At 42.0% G+C, this 21,979-nt stretch overlaps 1 long non-coding RNA gene across 2 annotated transcripts; it reads right to left on the bottom strand.

The window, feature by feature from the left end:
* Window positions 1–1,509: 1,509 nt before the first annotated feature.
* On the bottom strand, window positions 1,510–20,940 carry LOC120405718. Of its 2 annotated transcripts, none has more exons than XR_005598799.1 (2): window positions 20,863–20,940; window positions 1,510–2,721 (listed from the first exon to the last, which is right to left on the bottom strand). It is a non-coding gene; the product is annotated as an uncharacterized LOC120405718 (long non-coding RNA). The 2 variants fall into 2 exon arrangements; XR_005598798.1 differs by lacking the exon at window positions 20,863–20,940 and adding an exon at window positions 5,163–5,248.
* Between the last annotated feature and the right edge of the window lie 1,039 nt (window positions 20,941–21,979).

The raw sequence follows: 21,979 nt of genomic DNA, 5'->3' as shown, positions 1-21,979 counted from the left end.
TGGTTGATGAAAACTAATTCAAGCGAGGGGAGGGATAGCTCAGTGGTTTGAGCATTGGCCTGCTAAACCCAGGGTTGTGAATTCAATACTTAAGGGGGCCATTTAGGGAGCTAGGGCAAAAATCTGTCTGGGGATTGGCCCTGCTTTGAGCAGGGGGTTGGAATAGATGACCCTCCTGAGGTCACTTCTATGAATAGCCCTTTTGATAAGTGGAAGTTAAACCAGAAATGCAGGTCAAATGAAGATGTGAGGTGAGGAAATGTGCAGCTAAGGGCTGATAGATCATCAACATAGAAGCTGAAGTCACTCAGGATGAGTGTGGGAGATCCAATGCAAAGTTAAAAAAATCAAAATGAAATGTTTTGATCACCCCAAAATGAAAAATTTTGCAGAATTTTCCTTCATGGAGAATTTTGCAATTTTCTGTTTTTATTCTGATTTGTAACGAAACTAAATCTCAAAATCTTTTGTGAAATAGAACTTCCATCCTCTGCACAGCAATAGCTGCAAGTCAGATAGTTCTTTCTTGCAGCTGATCCTGCTTTTCCACATTTATCTGACACCAGATTGTTAAACAATGTGTACATTCTTTTGTCTATTTAAAATCCCTAAACAGTTGCACAAATTAATCTTGAAGCTTATTGACCCATTCAGCATAGTGACAGCTCTCACATTTATTTCTTAAGCATTCATTGGCAAGACTGAAAATGAGAAAGACAGTTCCACTGGAGCTCTCCATGAAAAAGTTTCAGATTTGTGTGGGAGACTAATACCCTGCAAACAAATTCTGACACTACCTGATTATTGTCTTGATGTTGGAGATTCAAGTCACTTAGAGATCAGAGTCATTTAGATGTGATAGAATGGCCCAATTGCTTGCCAGAGGCACTTACAATCCTCAAGCTAAGCAACATATCATTTGTTCTCAATTAAAAATGGCATGATCCCTTCCAGAGGGCAACAGACCTTCTCTCTTCAGAGCCATCAAATCTTAGAGTGGTGTTTTGTAATCAGCTTCCATTTCCTTAAGGGAAGTCTTAAATCAGAGCTGATTTAAACCACATGATCTACCAAAGATCATTGTAGTGATGCAACATCATTGAGACTTGCCATACATCTTTACCACAAAGATTTGGCCTAGGTATGATAGAGCGATATCAAAATAATTTTCTTTCATGATAACTTAGACGGTGATAAGAAGTGATCCCAAACTTTGTTCTATTTTAGGAAAGCAATCTGTGAGAAGCCAGTGAGTTTAGACAAATACACACCCAGAGATTCCACATGTTCAAGCAGATGCAGATCCTTGAAAGGCCTTGAATTTGAAGCAACCTGTAAGCTCATTTAAGATCCCATTATTCCACAAGAAAAATAAACATTTGAGCTGTGGCTACGCAATCTGCATTTCTCTCTTTACTACCTCCTTCATTGCAATATCATCACATGAATCTTTCACTCTTCGTTGGGTAATCAGTCATCTAAAACTAAACATTTACACTTCTGAATTGATTCAAGGCATACGTTTTTATTTGCAACAAACATACATTGTTTCACAATCCACAAAGATGAAGGATATCAGTGTTTTCTGCTGTCAAAGAAGCAATTTCATAACTGATCTGTGTGGAAATTGCAGTGCAATCATTGGCCTTTTTGAACAGTTTGTGTTGGCCAGACTAAGAAAAGGAATCCATGAGCAACAGAAGCAATTTTCTATTTGCAGTGTTCAGCTTGACACTTCATGAACTGGCTGTGTTTCATAGCATGGGGTCACTTCACGTTCTATTGTCTGGGCACTGCAACTGTTGCTTTGCACAACAAACAAATAACAGAGCCCTTGTTTTTCATAGCATGGTAGTTTCCATCCACATCCCTCGAAACATTCAATTTTCATCTAACTTCTGTTCTGCAAAATCCTGCCACTTCTCCAGGGAAAATAAATTTTCAAAACAAATCAATTTCACCTCTCAAGGACCCACTGCTGGGCCACTCTTTTAATACCCTACTTGTCCTACTTGACTGGATCAAAAGCACTTTCTTCTTAACCTTTCAGCATAAGTTTGACCCAGTTTTATGGGGAAGGGTAGTGTTGTGCCAACTTTACTTTTCAGTAACACTTCCACCAACATCCCCATTGTTACCTATAATAACCTGTTCCATCAAAAAACTAGTCCCCGACAAGTACAAACACAAACATTGCACCCTCTGTAGTTTACCTTTTCCCAAAAAGAATGCTCAAGTTCACCTTCCTCTGGGTTTTGACTCAGACTCACACAAGGACTTCTGATGCCCTCTTCTCTCTTAGCAACTGCAAACAAATATCTTGGCTCCTTTATTCATCTACTCCCTGCTCCAGAGATAACTGTAAAAGCCCCTGATCTCCTCCAGACCTCCACCCATCCGGTAAGTGCCACCAAAATCCCCATCAAGCCTGTTCAATTTCACTGGCAGTGGCAAACAAATGTTCCCACTTACATCCACTCCACTGGTAGCTTCATGCAAAGGCCTCTACTCCTCTCCATAAACAAAGGCCTTTAGTCCAAGTGGCTTCAGAGTTCTCCACTTCAAATGTTAACATATTGAAAATAATATTTTCTTAGCTGTTTAGTATCAAGAAGTGGCTTCATTCTTGCTGGGAGCAAAGTCCTACAGTGAGTGATAAGCTTTGCAGTGAGTAGAATCCTCATTGGACCTCACAGACAGTAGTGGATCTTGAACAGTTAGCTGCAGGGAGACAATTAATTTTATGTAAATGTTCAGATCCTCTCCAGGTATCTGGAAAATATTTGCAGATCTTGAAAGTCTGATGAATTTTAGCAGAAATGATTCTTCATTTGAAAATTCACAGTATTATTTTCTATTTGTTGTTCTCCTCGTTAAAATGTTAGTTATTTCAGAAAGCAGAATCAGTATCATTTGACTTAGGTGGCCAAATCACACAACAGGAGTAATGATAATAAAGCGGAAGCAAACAATCTATAATAGCATGAAAATTTTTCATCCAGATTATTCAGCAGATACTGACAAATAACAAATACAGGCAAAGAAAGGCAAGGAGCAGTGTTGTGAATGACTCTCATACACACCTCCCAGTGCTATTTATTCAAGGGTGGAGGTAGGGATGAGTTTGATTCTGTTGGAGTCACCACAACAAACCTACCCGTTTAAGACACAACGATGGAAACATGGAGCAGAGATGAGACTCAAGGAAGAAACCGTCAATATTGTCACACGTGGTACCAAAGTGGTCCTTTCAAATGTGTACCTCAGTAGGCTCTGCCACTATTACTTCACAGTGAACTCAGAACTCCAACATGTCTTTATAGCCATGAGTCTCCATTATTTATCCCCCCTTGGAAGCCCTTTGCACAATCTGTAAACAGCGGAGAAAGCCCGGCGGAAGCTTTAAAAGGGGAGATAATAATAAAGGCATCTCATGGGCATCAGGGCATGTGTTGCAGTTCATTGTGAGGTAATAAATAATGGAAGAGTCAACTAAGGCATGCATCTGAAAGGAAGACTTTGTTGCCATGTATAACACATTACTAGTTATATTTAGAGGTGATAGGCTCTACAAACCCCACTATGGCTAGGAGGGGGTTAATGATTACACCTGTAGTAGGTGTCAAGAATGGAGAGGGGAGTTAAAAGAAGATGACTTAGGTCACTTGGGGGCTCATTGGGAAGGAGAGCAGGCCTCTGTGCAAGCCTCCCTGAGGACAGGGAGTCCAGGTCCAGAGAGACTGACTAGGTGACCATTTGCTTGAAATCAGGTCCTGAAGTGAAGAGCAGAGTCCTGCCAAAGACTTACTGGAGGACCCTCTTGAGTTCCTTGTTTGTCCTTATTTGGGGACTTTCTGGAAAGTGTGGAACTGGAAAGGGTCTTAGCTGGAGGATCAAGGCTCTACAACATCAGACTCTGTGAGAGATGGTGGCTCACCGGTGGAGATCTTAAGGCAGGATGAGTAGTGCCACACTAGACTGCAAGGGGTGCTATGGAGGCCAATCCTATCACAAGGTGTTTTCATTTCAAATCCCTGCACTGATTTTAAAACAATCATGCAAAGAAGCATAAGAATAAGAAACTATGGGCAAACAACCTTTATACAAGGCGGAAAAACTCCTTGATTGCAATAATACATTACCTTTGCAACACTTTCGCAGGGATCTCATACCACTCACCTGCACATCTCTGTGCTCTTTAAGCAGGAGATAAATTCTTCCCATAGCACATGACATTTTTCACTTTTCTCCTTAATCTTATAAATAAGATGCTCATAGGAAGCAATTTCTGTCATGTCAACAGATCAGTCTTTGGAAGTGGGACACAAGAGCTTTCCAACTTTACAAAGATCAATCTCTTTGCACCACCAGAGGCAACCACAATTCATTTTTTAGAATACTGCAGAGTCACAGGCACTGAAGACAAATGATGTAGCAAATATAGTTCTGACTGCCTGGTAGCTTATGATACTAGGCTCTTTGCCTAACATTTGATAAAAAATGTCTACTATTGGGACATTGCCAAAAATGTGTAAAATTATCACCCTGATTACCACCCAGCCAGTAAACAACATTCTGCAGTAGATACATATGAACAAGTGGCCAGTAAATCCTTTGTAATATTTTAAATTGTAATTTAATTTTGAACTTAGTAGTGTAGCCCAATATATTTGACCATTGGGTCTATTTAAAACATACATTTAATTCACACCCCTGTCTCTGTCAGATTGAAATACAACACATATGATAAATAAATCCAAATACCATTAGATATAGTTTTGATATTACATGAGGGGGTGAAATGTCTTATGCTGAAAGAGCTACAGGAAATGGCTCAGGTGCTCTAGCCAAAAAGTAATGCGAATATCTTGAAAATATGTGAAATCTCATTTGTTGATTGCTTATAACGATTATGAAAGGGCATGAAATACATGGACATATTTTCATCAGGAATATTTTAATTGATATATAGATATATATATTTGGCTTACTGCCATTTTAACAGGCTGATCCGAAATAGGGCCACCTCAGGTTTAGGTTTCTGTTTACAATGTTCATATTCTGTTTACATTTACCCTTCATGTGTTCCATGTTTCTTACTCTGCTTCCAACTATGCCAAGGAATTTGCATTTAAAGACGTGTTTGTTTCCTCACAACCCACCTTCTCTCATTTGCTATTGCCAAATTCACAATGAAGTCACAATGCTCTATTTGTGATGGCATAAAGACTTCATATTCTCTTATAAACCCAGGACTATGTCTTTCCTGTGGGATCAGAAAAAGAGGTCATTGGCAGGGCAATTGACTAGATGAAATTCTTGCACAGAGCCTTATCTCCCATCTCTATTACTTGAACTTCTTCCTCTCTGGCTTCCCTGACTCCTACCTCACCCTCCTCCACTCCATTCAAAACACAGCTGCCAAGATTATCTTCTTAGCCTGTCACTTTGACCTCCCTCTCCCCATAAATCCCTCCACTGGCACCTCTCTCTCTCTAGCACATCAAGTTCAATCTTCTTGTCTTCACCTTCAATGCCCTTCATAACTCTGCCCCGCTCCATACTTATCTACTCTTGTCTCCTATTGCATCACCCCATCCACTCCACTAACAATGCCATCCTTGTACGCCCATTTGCAATCTTCCTCAACTAATGCCTGAAGCCTCTCTGCTTCCCTTTATGCACGGAATTCCTTCTCTGAAAGAAATCTGCAAGGCCACAACTTTTCCCCAAACTTTCAAATGCCTCTTCAGCAAGCCACCTTTGCTGTTGCACCTGTGCGATATCAGCCAAACAATGATAGCTAGCGTAAGGATTAGTTGGGGACAGCCTATATTATTTATGTATAAATAACAAACAATATCCATGTGATTTAGAACTACTGAGCTGGCCATATATTGTGTAACATTTTATTTAAGGCAGTTATATGGCTCCCATTATCACAAGTGCCTTACAATCTTTAATGTGTTTATCCTCACAGCACCCCTGTGAGGTAGGGAAGTGCCATCCTTAGTTTACAGATGGAAAACTGAGGCACAGAGAGACTAAGTGACTTGCCTAAGGTCACAAAGACTGTTGTAGAACATAAAATTAAACCCAGTTCTCTGAAGTCCAGTACTAGTGCCTTAACCACTAGCCATCCTTCCACTCTTTGTAATGACGTGACCTTATCACCATTATCCTCCTCTTTCTTTCCTCCTGTTGATACACTCAGTGGTGAATCTTGTTTCATATTAGTTTGGGCTACATTATGGTTTTGCCACTAGCCCCAGGTTTGAGGAAGCATGCTATGCTGCTCTAGGAACAGACCAAGAAGCAGAGTGGGAGGCGAAGAATCACAATCTGCCTTCCAGGTTCTCTGTTTTCCATAGGGGAAAAAACCTATACCTGACTCAGTTTACATCCCTTGGAAAGCTTGTGCAGCTGCATCGGCTGGTGCATTCTTTGCCCCCACACAGAGGGGGAGTAACGGCTCTGCAGCAGCTGCCTCCACCCTCCGTGCTGATACTTGAGATGCAGGAAGGGGGCACAGGGAAATAAGGGGGTGCCTAGCACCTTCCTACTTTCCTCCATGGGAGCTTTAGCTCTTTGTAAGCTCTTTAAGGCAGAGACCATATCTTCTCATGTGTTAGCACAGTGGCTATTACAATTTGACACCCATCCTAATTGGAACCTTTGCAATTGAAATAAATAGTCTCCTCTCTCTCTGACTTCTATCTTCCCTGGGAGAACCCGGGCAGTCAGACTGACCCTTGTTAAAATCAGGCCAAGATTAAAGAATGTTGAGGCCTGGAGCACTATGGAAATATCTCCCCACCACCACCTTCCTTAAATCACTCCTGCCCCACACATACCTTACCCCACAAAGCCTCTCTCACCCCACATATACCACAACAACTGGCCACCAGCCCCGCCACCTCAACTTATTCTGACAGGCTCCACACACATCCCAGCAGCCCTGACATACGTCCTACTTAGGGCAGCTCCAACACCTCAGTCCCATCAGTCACAGCCATCCACAGCCCCTGCTCACCCTCACTGTCCCCAACATCCCCCACTTGCCCCCCACATCCTCCATTCCCCTCTCTGCCCCCAACATTCCGCACTCGCTCTCCACATCCCTCATTCCCCTCACTCCCCCCAACATTCCCATTTTCTCCTCACTGCCCCCAACATTCCCCATATTCCCTTTTTTGCCCCCATATCCCACATTCCTCTCACTGCCTCCAACAACCCCCACTCACCCCATAAGAACATAAGAACATAAGAAAGGCCGTACCGGGTCAGACCAAAGGCCCATCTAGCCCAGTATCTGTCTACCGACAGTGGCCAATGCCAGGTGCCCCTGAGGGAGTGAACCTAACAGGCAATGATCAAGTGATCTCTCTCCTGCCATCCATCTCCATCCTCTGACGAACAGAGGCTAGGGACACCATTCTTACCCATCCTGGCTAATAGCCATTTATGGACTTAGCCACCATGAATTTATCCAGTCCCCTTTTAAACATTGTTATAGTCCTGGCCTTCACAAAAGAAGAACTTCCTTTTATTTGTTTTAAACCTGCTGCCTATTAATTTCATTTGGTGACTCCTAGTTCTTGTATTATGGGAATAAGTAACCCCAACATCCCCCATGCCCCTCACCCCCCTAATATGCCTCTCAACTACCCCAACTCATTCCCCTCAATGTCCCCAATATCCCCCCACTCACCCTCAAACCGTCTCTACCCAGTCCCCCAACACTCCCCACTCATCCTCTAACCCACTATCCCCACCCAGATCCCCAGGACCTTACTGGCCACTCACCAGTGTCCATCCCAGGAGAAGCCCATCCTAAGCTAGGGTGGCTTTTCCAGGCCCTGGCTTTCTGGCACCACTCTCTCCCATCATCCACCTCACACTCATACAGTCCCATGCTGCTCAGATTTGACCATGATGATGGAGCGGCAGCCAGACCAAATTTGGGAGCATGACATTGCGACTTGATGCATAGGGTCACAGCACCACTCAGTTTTGTTAGTTTATTTTCCACTGGTCGATGACCCCCCTGAGATCGGGGCCCTGTCAAGAGCACTGAGCGCACATTGGTTAATCTGGGCCTGGTTAAAATACAGATAAAACATAACTTTGTATCCATTGATCTGTCCTGCTAAATATTTACATGGCCAATTTTTTGAGTTTCGGTGGTATGGGTCCCTATGCTATAATTTTAAGTCTAGTCTCTATATAGATATAAAACTATATTATAAGAACACTGGGAAAAAATCAGCTGAGTTAATTTCTTTAATTTTTTTTCTAGTTTGCTCTGATGTGTAAGTCCCTCTCTGGGGGCCCAATCTAGCTCCCCTTGAGTTCAAAAGGAGTAGGATTCGGTTCTTAGTTACTGTGCTCAAGATGGAGCTCCATTTTTTAGAAAGTATTGTCTCATGCCATTCAAACTTTCTCTTATCCACTGCTGACTATCTGCATCTTTATTGCGAAAAAAACTCCCTTCCAGTGCTGATCACACTGCAATCAAACTGTGCTGTGTGAATAGGTCTGCATAAACCTTCTGTGCATTCAGTGCATTGAACCAGTGGTCCCTGAGGACTAGTTCATTGTATACTGTTCCTCTCAGTACTGGCAGCTGATAGAAGTTATAGCCTAAAGAATCTGCACAAACTGAAAAACAAATGTACTAGCAATGGAACCAAGGGAAAAGCAAGAGTAAAGAAAAACAACATGAAAAAAAGAGATAATTGGGAAGGAGGGAATACACTCCAAAGGAAAAAAATATAGCCTGAGTAAAAAAAGAATAAGCCCAAAACAAACAAAGCAAAGGAACTAAGTAGAGTAGTCAACCAAATAAGCATAGGATAAAATGGCTGAAATGAAAATGAAGGCAAGGCACTGAAAGAAAAGAAAGAGAGAAAAGAGTGAGCTAGAGGTATAAACAGACCAAATTTGAAAAAAAAATACTTAAGAAAATGGTCAGAGAAGAATAAAGAAGCTTAAAGAAATAACTATGCACAAGAATTGGGAGGATATTCTAAACAGTAAAGAAAACAGAAACAGAGTTTGATACAGTGAATAAATTCACAGATTTTAGGGCCTGAAGGGACCATGAGCTCATCTAGTCTCACCTCCTGTATAACACAGGTTATGGAATATCAGCCAGTTATCCTTGTCTGTATTGAGCCCAATAGCTTGTGTTCAGCTACTTGAGTTTGACTTTTAAAGAAAAAGGCACAAATATACTGAACCAATTCTTTCTGTTGGCTGTGTGCCCCATACCATCATTGATAATGAATTCTCAACTGCATCGCAATGAGGGTAATTTGTGCAAAACCAAGGGCAATATTTGGCCCAAGGATCAGAAAATGGCACATATACAAGAGGAGAAATCCAGAATACGTTAAAGAAGGAGACACCACTTTAAAGAACACACAACTGTTTTGGCATAGTCTATTTTTTATCATATTAAAAATGATAGGGTGGGGATTTCAAAAGCACTCGGGATTGGCAAACTCTGCTCCCATTGAGGTCAATGTGAGTTTTTACCATTAACTTCAATGGGAGAAGAGTTAGGCCAACACTAAGTGTTTTTGAAAAACCCATCTATAATGTTAAGTGGTTAGATTACCTGGAGAAAGATTTCTTATCAAAAGATGTTTCAAAAGTATAAATTATGGAATTGGAACTAAGGGGAGAATTATTTTCTAATTTGTTCATAGAATTTGGTCCTCTTTTCTGTTTGCAAACAAATCTCAAATTCTATTCATTTGTTCATTGCTTGCAAGTATTTCATAAAATATTTATATTAACATATTTAAATATCAGCCTCCATTTTGCTCTTAGAAGGTATACTATTACCTTGTTGTACTTCAGATATCTAATGGTTGAAATGCAAACTGTTTTTATTGGATACATAGGTCACATGATATCATTTATGTTCCTGATTGGATGATGCATATCTTTGAACCTGAAACTTGATTCATCAGGGTGAAAAATCATTTAAAAGTTTAAACAAGTGATTGTGACCAATTCTTTTGCAGTATACACCTCACACCAATGAGAATTGCCTCAAAAAGGGCAAGGGAGGGATAGCTCAGTGGTTTAAGCATTGGCCTGCTAAACCCAAAGTTGTGAGTTCAATCCTTGAGGGGGCAATTTAGGGATGGGGGGAGGACCTGTCCAGGACAGTACTTGGTCCTGCTAGTAAAGGTAGGGGACTAGACTCAATGACCCTTCCAGCTCTATGAGATAGGTAATCTCCATATTTAAAATAAAGCAATTAAACATGGAATATTTTTGGTTTGCCTATACCATATAACCATCTTTCACAACCTGGGGCTGAATTTTAAAAAAAAACCCACAAAATTACATTCAAATAAACCTATACTCAAGGTCTCCATTACCTCTTTCTCCTCTCCATTCCCTTGCTCTTACTTGCTTTAAATTTTAGTATATCCAGAAAACAGGCCTCCCACTTTGAAGCTTATTCCCAGAAAAAGTTGCAATGTAATACACAAAGGAAGTTATCATCAAAGCTTTGAGGCCTTTTATTGAGAAGAGACTTTCTGATTGAGTCTGAATTGGCAGTCTATTCTCTCCCATAGACACAGGTTTAAAAACACTCCAATACCCTTGCATTGTGGGTTTTATAAGTTGTCACTTTAAAACATTCCTTCTCCCATTTTGACACTGTGCAAAAGCTCCAGCCAAGGCATATTTTTTGGTGATAAGCCTCATAGGCTTTAGTCACACTGGATTAATGCACTAAACTGTTATATTTGGAGCAGGGAGCTTTTAAAACATGTCTTTATAACTCAGAGAATGTTTGGTGGTTCCATCCTAATGGATGCTCATCTGCCACAAAAGCTCTGCACAGTTTTGCCTGGTTTGGCTCAAGCAGTACCACAGGACTATTGCAGCTCAATATTACAATCAAATAGACCATCTGATCTTCATTGTTAGTGACTATTTGAGCACTCAATCTTAAAATGTGTTTTACATGAGTATCTGTGCTAGCAAAACTCAAACACGTGAGTGTCACTGGCTGCTCTATGATTGGCATCACTTTAGCCGCTCTGCGGCCCCAAACTAGGAAGGCATGTGCATCATTGAGTGCCTGAGTAGTCCCATGTAAATAGAGGCTTTGCTAGATCAAGGTCTTACATAGCCAACCAGTAAAATTAGCAAAATACTATCCTACCCCATGGAGTCTCTCAATGGTTTTGAAGTCCGTTGAGGGCCTCAGAGACAAGTTCCAAGTATTGTTAGAAATATCCTATGATACATGTACAAATAAGTGAAGGAAAAAAGAAAACTTCAGAGCAGTCTTTGGAAGGAAATTATTTGGCACAAGTAATGTCATATGCAGCACTCAGCCTTGATACAGGGTAAATGTGGTTTTTAGAATTACTGTGAACAGTTGAATTTCTTAATTTGTGGTGCACCTTGGAAGTTTGAATATTTGTTTCTAATTATATTTTTTAAAAACAGGCATGTTAAGGTGCTTACTGCAAACACCAACTCTATACAGAACACACTTTCAAACTGTAGTCTAAAGATTATCTGTATATATTGTCTGTTATAACTATTTAAGACAGGGATGTGTCAGCTGCAGCCATTGACTCAAATGTAACCATGGTGCAGATTAAAGAAGCCTGGAGTCTGCTGTAACTTTTGCCAGTTGCTTATGGTCCCCCACAGGCCCATATGCCACCTTGGGATAGGCAGAGCACAATGCACTTTGGATCTCCTCCTCCCAACCCCTCCTCATTCCTTTCTCTCGCCCCATGACATGCATTCTGTAACAGGTATTGTGGGGAAGGAGGCGTAGCAGCTACCTACACTGGCTCTGCACTATCATAGATGCTTATGCCTACTGGGGATTGGTGGTGCCTGCACCTTTTGTGTTGCTTGAGATGTGAATATGCCCCCCCAATCCCCTCCTCCGGGGAGTTTTAGCTTGTTTGCATTTCCTTTAAAGTAAAGTATGCAACAAGGTTTTAACACAGAGCTGGACGTTCTTTGTGTTAATTCTATCAAAGATCCTGAAAGCTCTAGCAAAGATTTTGTGCATGTATCTGGTTAGCTGCCATAGGCAATCTGTTATTTTTGCTAATGGCTACACTTCTCTGAAATTGTTTTGCATCTCCAGACTCCCCGTATAGCTATGCTGTTTGTGGCATCCTCATTCCCCATTTTATTACCAGTATAACAGTTCCATTGCGAAGATTAACTGAGTCTTATGGCCTCTTAATATAAACAGCCTCACAGGAGAAGGGAGAGAAATTGATATAGTTTATCCTTGAACTAAAAATGCTTTAGATGTTTATTCAGTAAATGGCAGCATGAACAATGCATAAAAATCAGTGCGTGATGTCAAAAGAGCACCAAAAAGGCTAAAATAAAACAACATATGTCCGTTTGTCCTTATGTTTTCCTTCTTATATTTACAGATTACTTCATGTGCAGATTGTATAGAAAGTGCCTGCTGCATAGACTAGTATAATATTTATGTTATTTATTTGGGTCAAGTGTGCTCGTCTCTGTCCAAAACAAAGAAAAAGACAACCCTTGCCCCAAGAACTTAGTCTAAAAGAGTGACAGAGAAGGACCAGTTTAATTATTTATCATTATCTCACTAATTGTGGACATTACAGAAAAGGTGAGCTTTGAGGAAGGACTGTAAGATCTGAAGTCAGAGATGGGCCTGACCTACAAAGTTCAGATTACAATACAAACATCTTCAAAGTTTTAGGGATGTTTGGATCTGTGGATTTGGATTGAACCATTACTTGAAAGGAGTCAGGTGCAAGGTTGATAGATCTGAATCCACATCAACCCCCAGATTGATAGTGTTTGGACCTGGGGGCTTGGTACGTGCTTGCGGTTTATGTAGCTTGAAGTTTTTGTTTTCTGCATCTTTGCACATCTAAGACATCTGCCTGTCTCAAGAAAGTAGCCACTTTGTTCTCAGAGTTGCTGTAGCTTGTGCAAATTTAATTCAGCCCCTTTGTGTGTATCACACAAACACATACTATTTTGCCACAGGGTCCCAGCCTCATTCAGTGAACAGGATGAACAGTGCTTACTTAACGAGCAGTCATTCAATATTTTGTTTTCTTCTCATTGCTCAATTTTTGGCCCAGGCCTTATTTACCGCATGCTATTCAAACCCTGCTCTGAAGACAGAATTCTTAATATCTGCATGGGCTTTTCTATGGCCCTCATCACTATAGTAACAGAGTGCTTCGCAAACATTCATTTGTTTTCATAACTCCCCTGTGAAATGATGGGGTAGTATTATCCCCACTTTATAGGTGGGGAACTGAGGCACAGAGATTAAGGTCAAAAGTATCAAGTAATTTTGGTGCCCAATTTGAGACACCTACGAACCAATTTTTCAGAGTAGTTAGGATTATATAGCAATTTATTTGTTCAAAGTGCAGCTCCCAAGACTTCAGATACAACTGCGAGAGATCAGCAAATCAAACTCCAGGGGTCTCAGGCAGGGCACCCAGAAATACACAATTAGTGGCCAACTGTGAAAAGTTTACTTTCAGTGACTTGCCCAGCATGACAGAGCAACTCTGTGGCAAAGGCTTGGTCTACACTACGAGTTTATGTCAAATTTAGCAGTGTTAAATCAAATTAACCCTGCACCCGTCCACATAACAAAGCCATTTACTATGACATAAAGGGCTCTTAAAATCGATTTCTGTACTTCTCTCTGACGAGGGGATTAGTGCTGAAATCAATATCGCCGGTTCAAATTAGGGTTAGTGTGGACACAATTCCACGGTATTGGCCTCCAGGAGTTATCCCACAGTGCACCATTGTGACTGCTCTGGACAGCACTTTCAACTCAGATGAACTGCCCAGGTGTACAGGAAAAGCCCCGCGAATTTTTGAATCTCATTTCCTGTTTGGCCAGTCGAGCTCATCAGTACAGGTGACCATGCAGAGCTCATCAGCTCAGGTAACCATGCCGTCCGAGAATCAAAAAAGAGCTCCAGCATGGACTGCACGGGAGGTACTGGATCTGAACGCTGTATGGGGAGACGATTTCATGCTATCAGAACTACGTTCCAAAAGACGAAATGTCAAAACATTTGAAAAAATCTCCAAGGGCATGATGGAGAGAGGCCACAACAGGAACTCAGTACAGTACCGCGTGAAAGTTAAGGAGCTCAGACAAGCATACCAGAAAACCAAAGAATCAAACAGACGCTCCGGGGCAGAGCAGCAGACATGCCGCTTCTACGCTGAGCTCCATGCAATTCTAGGGGGGGCCGCCACTATTACCCCACCCCTGACCGTGGATTCCGAGGAGGGGGTACTCTCAGCCATGCTTGAGGATTTTGTGGATGGGGAAGATGAGGAGGAGGAGGAGGACGACCTTGACGAGAGCACACAGCACACCGTTCTCCCCAACAACCAGGATCTTTTTCTCACCGTGACTGAAATAGACTTCCAACCCTCCTAAGGTGGTATCCCGGACCATGAAGCCATAGAAGGGACCTCTGGTGAGTGTACCTTTGTATATATAATACATGGTTTAAAAGCAAGCATTTTTTAATGATTAATTTGCCCTGAGGACTTGGGATGCATTCATGACCAGTACAGCTTCTGGAAAAGTCTGTTAACATGTCTGGGGATGGAGCGGAAATCCTCTGGACATCTCCATGAAGCTCTCCTGGAGGTACAGTCTTTGCAGAAGGTTTCTGGGGAGAACCAGCCATGTGGGGGGGGGGGGGAGGGGTAAAGCGATCATCCCAGAGAATTGGATGGGGGGGGGGAGTACTTTGGTTTCTGCTGCTGCATGTTAACATGGAAACCACAGCACTCAACGGGCTTTGCTTGTTTGTATGGGAAAGGAGGGTGCTGCTTTTATGAAGGTTGCAGAAGCTGAAAGACTATGGCTTACCATGACCGCCTGCAAGCCAAATTCTGTTTCTCGGCCCTGCGTCTGTGATCTCTAACACTAAAGCCGCAGGCACTCAATATAAAAGATGCAAAATGTGACCTTGTACCAAAATCACATGTGCTATGTAATGTGAATAGTGTTGTTCACCGTGAAAGAATATACCCATTGTTCTGTAAAATGTATCTTTTTAAATACTTCTCTCCCTTTTTTCCCTCCTGCAGCTGCAAATTTTTCAAGCCTCCCTCCTCCATCCTGAAGGCTATCTCAGATAAAGCGGCAAAAAAAAATGCACATGCGATGAAATGTTCTCTGAGATCATGCAGTCAACCTGCAATGAAAGAGCTCATCTGAATGAGTGGAAGGACACAGTATCACAGTACAGGAAAGCGGCCAATGACCATGAGGACAGGAGGGACGATTGAGATGAGAGGTGATGGCAGGAAGATCAGAGGAGGCAGGATGCAACGCTGGGGTTACTGCGGGATCAAACTGACATGCTCTTGCATCTGGTGGAGCTTCAGGAATGGCAGCAGGATCACAGAGTGCCACTACAGCCCCTGTTTAACTGCCCTCCCCCTCCCCAAGTTCCATAGCCTCGTCACCAAGACGCCTAAGAACGCGACGGGGGAGGGCTCCGGGGACCCAACCACTCCATCCCAGTGGACAGCCCAAGCAACAGAAGTCTGGCATTCAACAAGTTTTGAAGTGGCCTTTTCCTTCCCTCCACCATTCCTGACACAACCCACCTGGGCTACCTTGTCAGTTATCTCCCTATTTTTATAATCAATTAATAAAGAATACATGGTTTTTAAATGATAGTGACTTTATTTTCTTTGCAAGAAAGCTGTGATCGAAGGGGGGAGGATGGGTGGCTTACAGGGAATGAGTCAACCAAGGGGGTGGGTTTTCATCAAGGAGAAACAAACAGAATTGTCACACCGTAGCCTGGCCAGTCATGAAACTGGTTTTCAAAGCTTCTCTGATGCGCAGCGCTTCCTGGTGTGCTCTTCTAATAATCCTTGTGTCTGGCTGCGCGTAATCAGTGGCCAGGCAATTTGCCTCAACCTCCCACCCTGCCATAAACGTCTCCCCCTTACTCTCACAGAGATTGTGGAGCACACAGCAAGCAGCAATAACAATGGGAATATTGGTTTCACTGAGGTCTGAGAGAGTCAGTAAAGTGCGCCAGTAACCCTTTAAACATCCAAATGCACATTCTACCACCATTCTGCACTTGCTCAGCCTATAGCTGAACAGCTCCCGACAACTGTCCAGGATGCCTGTGTATGGCTTCATGAGCCATGGCATTAAGGGGTAGGCTGGGTCCCTGAGGATAACTACAGGCATGTCAACATCCCCAACAGTTATTTTCTGGTCTGGGAAGTAAATCCCTTGCTGCAGCCGTTTAAACAGACTAGTATTCCTGAAGACGCGAGCATCATGCACTCTTCCCGGCCATCCCACATTGATGTTGGTGAGACATCCCTTGTGATCCACCAGTGCTTGCAGCACCAATGAAAAGTACCCCTTGCGGTTTATGTACTGGCTGCCCTGCTCTGGTGCCAAGATAGGGATATGGGTTCCATCTATCCCCCCACCACAGTTAGGGAATCCCATTGCAGCAAAGCCATCTACTATGATCTGCACATTTCCCAGAGTCACTACCTTTGGTAGCAGCAGCTCAGTGATTGCTTTTGCTACTTGCATCGCAGCAGCGCCCACAGTAGATTTGCCCACTCCAAACTGATTCCCGACTGACCAGTAGCTGTCTGGTGTTGCAAGCTTCCACAGGACTATCGCCACTCGCTTCTCAACTGTGAGGGCTGCTATCATCTTGGTATTCTGGAGCTTCAGGGCAGAGGAAAGCAAGTCACAAAGTTCCATGAAAGTGTTCTTACGTGTACGAAAGTTTAGCAGCCACTGGGAATCATCCCACACATGCAACACTATGTGGTCCCACCACTTTGTGCTTGTTTCCCAGGCCCACAATCGGCGTTGCACGGCATGACCCTGCCCCATTAACACCATGATCTCCAAAGCACCGGAGCCCGCGCATTGAGAGAATTCTGTGTCCATGTCCTCACCACTCTTGTCACCATGCTGCCATCGCCTCCTCCTCCCCTGGTTTTTCAGGTTCTGGTTCTGCATAAACTGCACGATAATGCGCGAGGTGTTTACAATGTTCATGACTGCTGTGTTGAGCTGAGCGGGCTCCGTGCTTGTTGTGGCATGGTGTCTGCACTGAAAAAAGGCACGAAACAGCTGAACCATTTGGTAGAAATTTTCACAAAAATTCAGCCTGAGGAAGACTCTTGGCCTGGAAAGTTTCAGCCCTTATGGTTAAATTTTGGCAAAGTTATAAGCAATTGAAAAACTGAGGCTTATGGGATGAGTCAGGCAACCTTAATAATAGGCAGTGCTACCAGACACAGAGCACTCTTGTAACAAATGCTTTTTCTGAAGTTTATCTGAACTCTCTAAATTCTGGGGGTCTGCAGAACTGCAGAAAAAGGCTTTCTTGAGAGGTTTCAGAAACTTTTCGCTGATAGCTCACAGGTGCGAAGAACCTTTTCTAACCCAAACATTTGGTTTGAGTTTGGGACAAAGGTTTAAGTAGTATGTATCTTTTGCTATGAAGAACAAAAGCAATATAGTATCCTATATACATGAATTTTCATTACCCTGCTTCCACTACACCGTCTCTTCTCTTGAATAGTAGGGTGGTCTTGGGGTTATGGCACTAGGCTGTGACTCAGCAGATCTGGATTCATTTCCCAATATTCTGTGATGGATTTGCTGTCTCCATGCTTCATCTTCCCATCCATAAAATGCAGCAGATGGTATTTCCATTTTCATACTCTTTGTAGCGAGGACTGCCTCTTACTACCTGTTTGTATAGTGCCTAGAACAGTGGCCTCTCGATCTCAGCAAGTGCCTCTAAGTGCTACTATTACACAAACTAATATTCAAAATGATGGTGGATCTCTTCCAATCTTGGAGGCCTTCAAAGATTCCAGGGCCATATTATTTTAAAAAGGGGATAAAGATTGTGTATTTACACACACTTATTCCCATGGGCGGCAGGTATCATAGGCTGGGGAAGGCTGTGCCTCCCCTAACAGTCAGGTGTGGCCCTGCCCACTTTCTGCTCCCAGATCCCTCCCCTCCTGCTTCCTGCTTTGTGCGGCTCCAGTCCCCCTGTGCGGTGGCCCTGGCTCAGGCTGGGGCCATGCCACCCACCCTCCCAGCGCTGCAGGGCTGGGGAAGCTGATAAAACAGATTTTACAGGTGGGCTGCTCAGCAATGTCTGGCTTCCTGCATCTTAATATTGTTAAGAATACTGTTATTAGTAATATACCCAAAGCTTTTTCGCCACTAAAGCATTTGCCCGCTATTTTATTTTTGAAAAAAAGTTCCTGTAACACCATTTTTACTATGTTTATGTGTGTGTGTGTGTGTGTGTGTATACACACCAAGCTGGCATTATACTAGTATATTTCTCAAATCTTGGTGTAAATGTAGTGAAATGATTTAGGTAATCACTCCCTCTTTAGTATATAATGGATCCCACATCACTTTTCAAGATTCTGGATGTATCATTAATATTCTACAAACATTTCCTTATGATTCTTTCCTCATTTTCCCACTAGAATGAATGGCCTACATGTGAACTAAGTAAATTAATTCATGATTTCCACTCTGAATTTTAGTGTATCCAACAATGAATGTTTCCTGGTCTCCATATTTTTCCTAAGGGATGCCATCCATTCTTGCACAATAAAAGCTGTAATCTATAGACTGCTAATAGCAGAGGTACTAGCAGCACAATGCAATTTTATTAACATACAAGGGTTTTTAGGTGAAGAAATTTTAAATGGACTTAATTGGCTGCTCTCTGCCAATTCCAGTAGCCAATTATAACTTTTCTGCTTTGCTCTTCCACAAATTGGACCTCATTGTTTCTCTCATTTACATTAGTTTCACTCTAGTTTAATGTCATTGACTTCAGTGGAATTGTTCTCGAACTGCGCGTGAGTTCAGAAACAGGCCCAATTTTCTTTTTCTGGAATAAGTTCCTCAGATGGGGCCTGAATGAAGGCTCACTGAAGTCAGTGGGAAAGACTCTCAATGACTTGAACAGGCTTTGGATCAGGCACATAGTGAACCTGGAAACTTTTTTCCAATCAGCATTTTTTAGATAGCCGTGAGAGAGACTGTGGTATGGTCTGATTGGTTGAAAAGCTACAAAGATCTGGTGGAGTGGTGGTTAGACATTGTAGGACTAGTGAAACATGATGAATATTACCTACTGAGCAAGAAGAATCAGCGGCCTGCAAACAGGGCCGCTTCTCGGTGAGGCAAGGAGGACAATCGCCTTGGATGCCAACTTCCAGGAGGCACCATCCCCTCTATGACTCTGCTTCTAATTGCCTGGCTTTTATTAATTATTATTTTGGCTCAGCTGTTCATGGAGAAGGGGAAGGGGCGGTGGGACCAAAAATGTTTTCCAGCCTGTCCAGCAAAACAGCTAGGGCCTCTCCTGCCTGCAAAGTAGTGACATGAAATAGCAGTATTATTTGTATGTATGATTTGTACTGCAGTAGCACACAAAGGCTCTGATCTGGATCAAGACCTAGCAGTACTAGGTGCTACACAAACACACAGGACTGATGTCTCTCTCTGTCCAGTCATCAAATACTAGGATTCAGTAGCTCTGTAAGTGCAGTTAAGGTTTTACTGTGTCCATCGCTACCCTGCTCAGGCTCCAGCAAATGCTTCAACAAAACATTTAAGCATGTGATTAACTTCAAATGCAGTTGTTCTCAAGGGGAGCTTCTGCTTCTGAGAATTCCTGAAAATCTGGCTCAAAGTTTTTAAACTAGAAAAGTTTTTTGATTTTATAACTTCAGGGGATATTGCTAAGTATTTAGATGTGAAATTTGGCCTCTGTTGAAACTGTTGTAATCTGATGAGAAATGTCTCCATGATTTTAAGTATCAATATTTAAAAATAAACAGTTCTGTACACAAAGAATTTTAAAGTTAGTAATCCTTAATTCATGACTCAAGTATTTTTCATCTGCTCCTATAGAGGTTGCTATTCCTCCAGCAGAGGGCGCATCAGTTAACTAAAAACTACTTCAGAGATGGTTGAATCATATTTACTGAATAATTTACTGTATGATTCTTATGATAGCTTTCAGATAAATTATTCATTTTTTCCATTATTCACCAACTTAGTGCTGGTGGAATAATTCACAAATGTATTAGTCACAAAATTTATTCAATGAGTGTCATGATTATTTAAAATAAAATATTTGACAGATAGTTCTATTCACCTCCTTCTGTTTTTATTCCCAGAACAGTGCAAAGCACCTTCCACGGCATGTAGGGCAAATAAAAAGATCAACAATCTGTTGTCATATTGACTTGTGTGTGCAATAACAAAGTGCGTGATCCAGTGCTTGCTGAAATTAATGGTTGCATTCTCATTACCTTCGGTAGGCACTGGATGAGGACCAGGGTGAAAATGGAAATGCCAAATGGAAAATGTCTAAACTACAGTTGTCACCCATACACAGCCAACAGTCAACTACTGTCACTGAACTGGTATCTGAGATACCGCATATAGCCCATATTCTAATCAAAGTTGAATTGCTATATGTCAGACACCACAGTATGATAACTATTGGTAAATGTTGACCTCTAATAGTGCCAATAATAGCAAGGAGAAATGTTACAGTCAGTCTAAGAGGCTATTACCAGTGAAGTTTAGGGCTCAGATTTTTAGATGATTTAGGGATTTGGCACCCAATTTAATGGGAATTAGATATCCAAACCCCTTAGGCAGTTTTGAAGATATCTCATCTTAAAACAATAGGTCCACTCCAAGAAATCAATGGGAGTTTTCCCACTGGCAACAAACCCTCCATTTTGACTACATACCATGATGCTTGTTTCTGATGCAAGTTCTGCAAAAGTTGTTGCAAATGAACTCTTAGGCCCAATTCTACTTCCTTTGAGATCTCCTCTTGTAGGCTGTAGGATATCATCAGCACCTAATATCACACTATATCATTTTGCTTTGTTTGATTCCTGTATTCTGTGGCAGGGGCACCTACAGCTTTAGACAGGCACCTATTATTTTATTAAAACCAAATATATAAATCAATAAATCAAAACAAACAGTAAATCTTCTGCAATAATTGTGCTTTCTCAAGGAAAGTCAAAAAAAGGAATTAGCGGATCTCTTAAAACAATGGTTTGGGAGACAAGCCTGAGGCAGAAAAGACTACTATTACAGAATAACAACAGAATAGAACGCATACTTGTTTTAGTTCTATGGTTACAATCTTATTGTAGTTCAGCTCTTGTTTTTCAGTATAATTTAAATAAGAGTATTGAACCTTACGGATTTTGGCTTATAAAGTATTGAGTACATTTACAGGGAGGGATTTTCAAAGGTGCTTGGGGTTGACCTAGCTCTGCTACACTGAAGTAGATAAGAGTTTTACCTTTGACTTAAATGGAAGCAGAATTATTCCAGTGCTGCGCGCTTTTTAAAATCCCAACTTTATTCTTCACCTGTAATTTATATAATCTTGTCCAGGGCTAGACTTTGCTCTGTCACCCATCTTAGGCTATGATCACACTACAGGCTAGAGGTGTAATTCCTCAGCTAGTAAATGAATACTTGCACCAGCTCTCATCTAGCTAGTGGGACTATAAATAGCTGCGATATCAGCAGTGGAGGCACTGCTGAGCTGTGCTAAGTACAAACCCGCCTGAAACTAGTGGCGGGACATAGCTTAGCCACGCCTTGGTTGCCACTACCCATACTATCACAATTACACAGCTTTTATACTCACTCTAACTCAATCAGCGCTTGCATGAGTATGTGTACATGAGCAGGAAAATCATATCCAGTAGCTCATAGTCCAAACGTAGCCTTAAAAACAAGCTCAATATTTTCAGTGAAGTCGTGTCCTATTTTCCATTTATACTGAATTTAGAAGACCCTAAGAAACAGAATGTAACTATATTTGTTATAGTAGGCAATAGA

This window comes from Mauremys reevesii, linkage group 5, assembly GCF_016161935.1.
Source record: "Mauremys reevesii isolate NIE-2019 linkage group 5, ASM1616193v1, whole genome shotgun sequence".
Classification (NCBI taxonomy): domain Eukaryota; kingdom Metazoa; phylum Chordata; order Testudines; family Geoemydidae; genus Mauremys; species Mauremys reevesii.
This window is presented reverse-complemented; position numbering and strand designations above follow the sequence as displayed.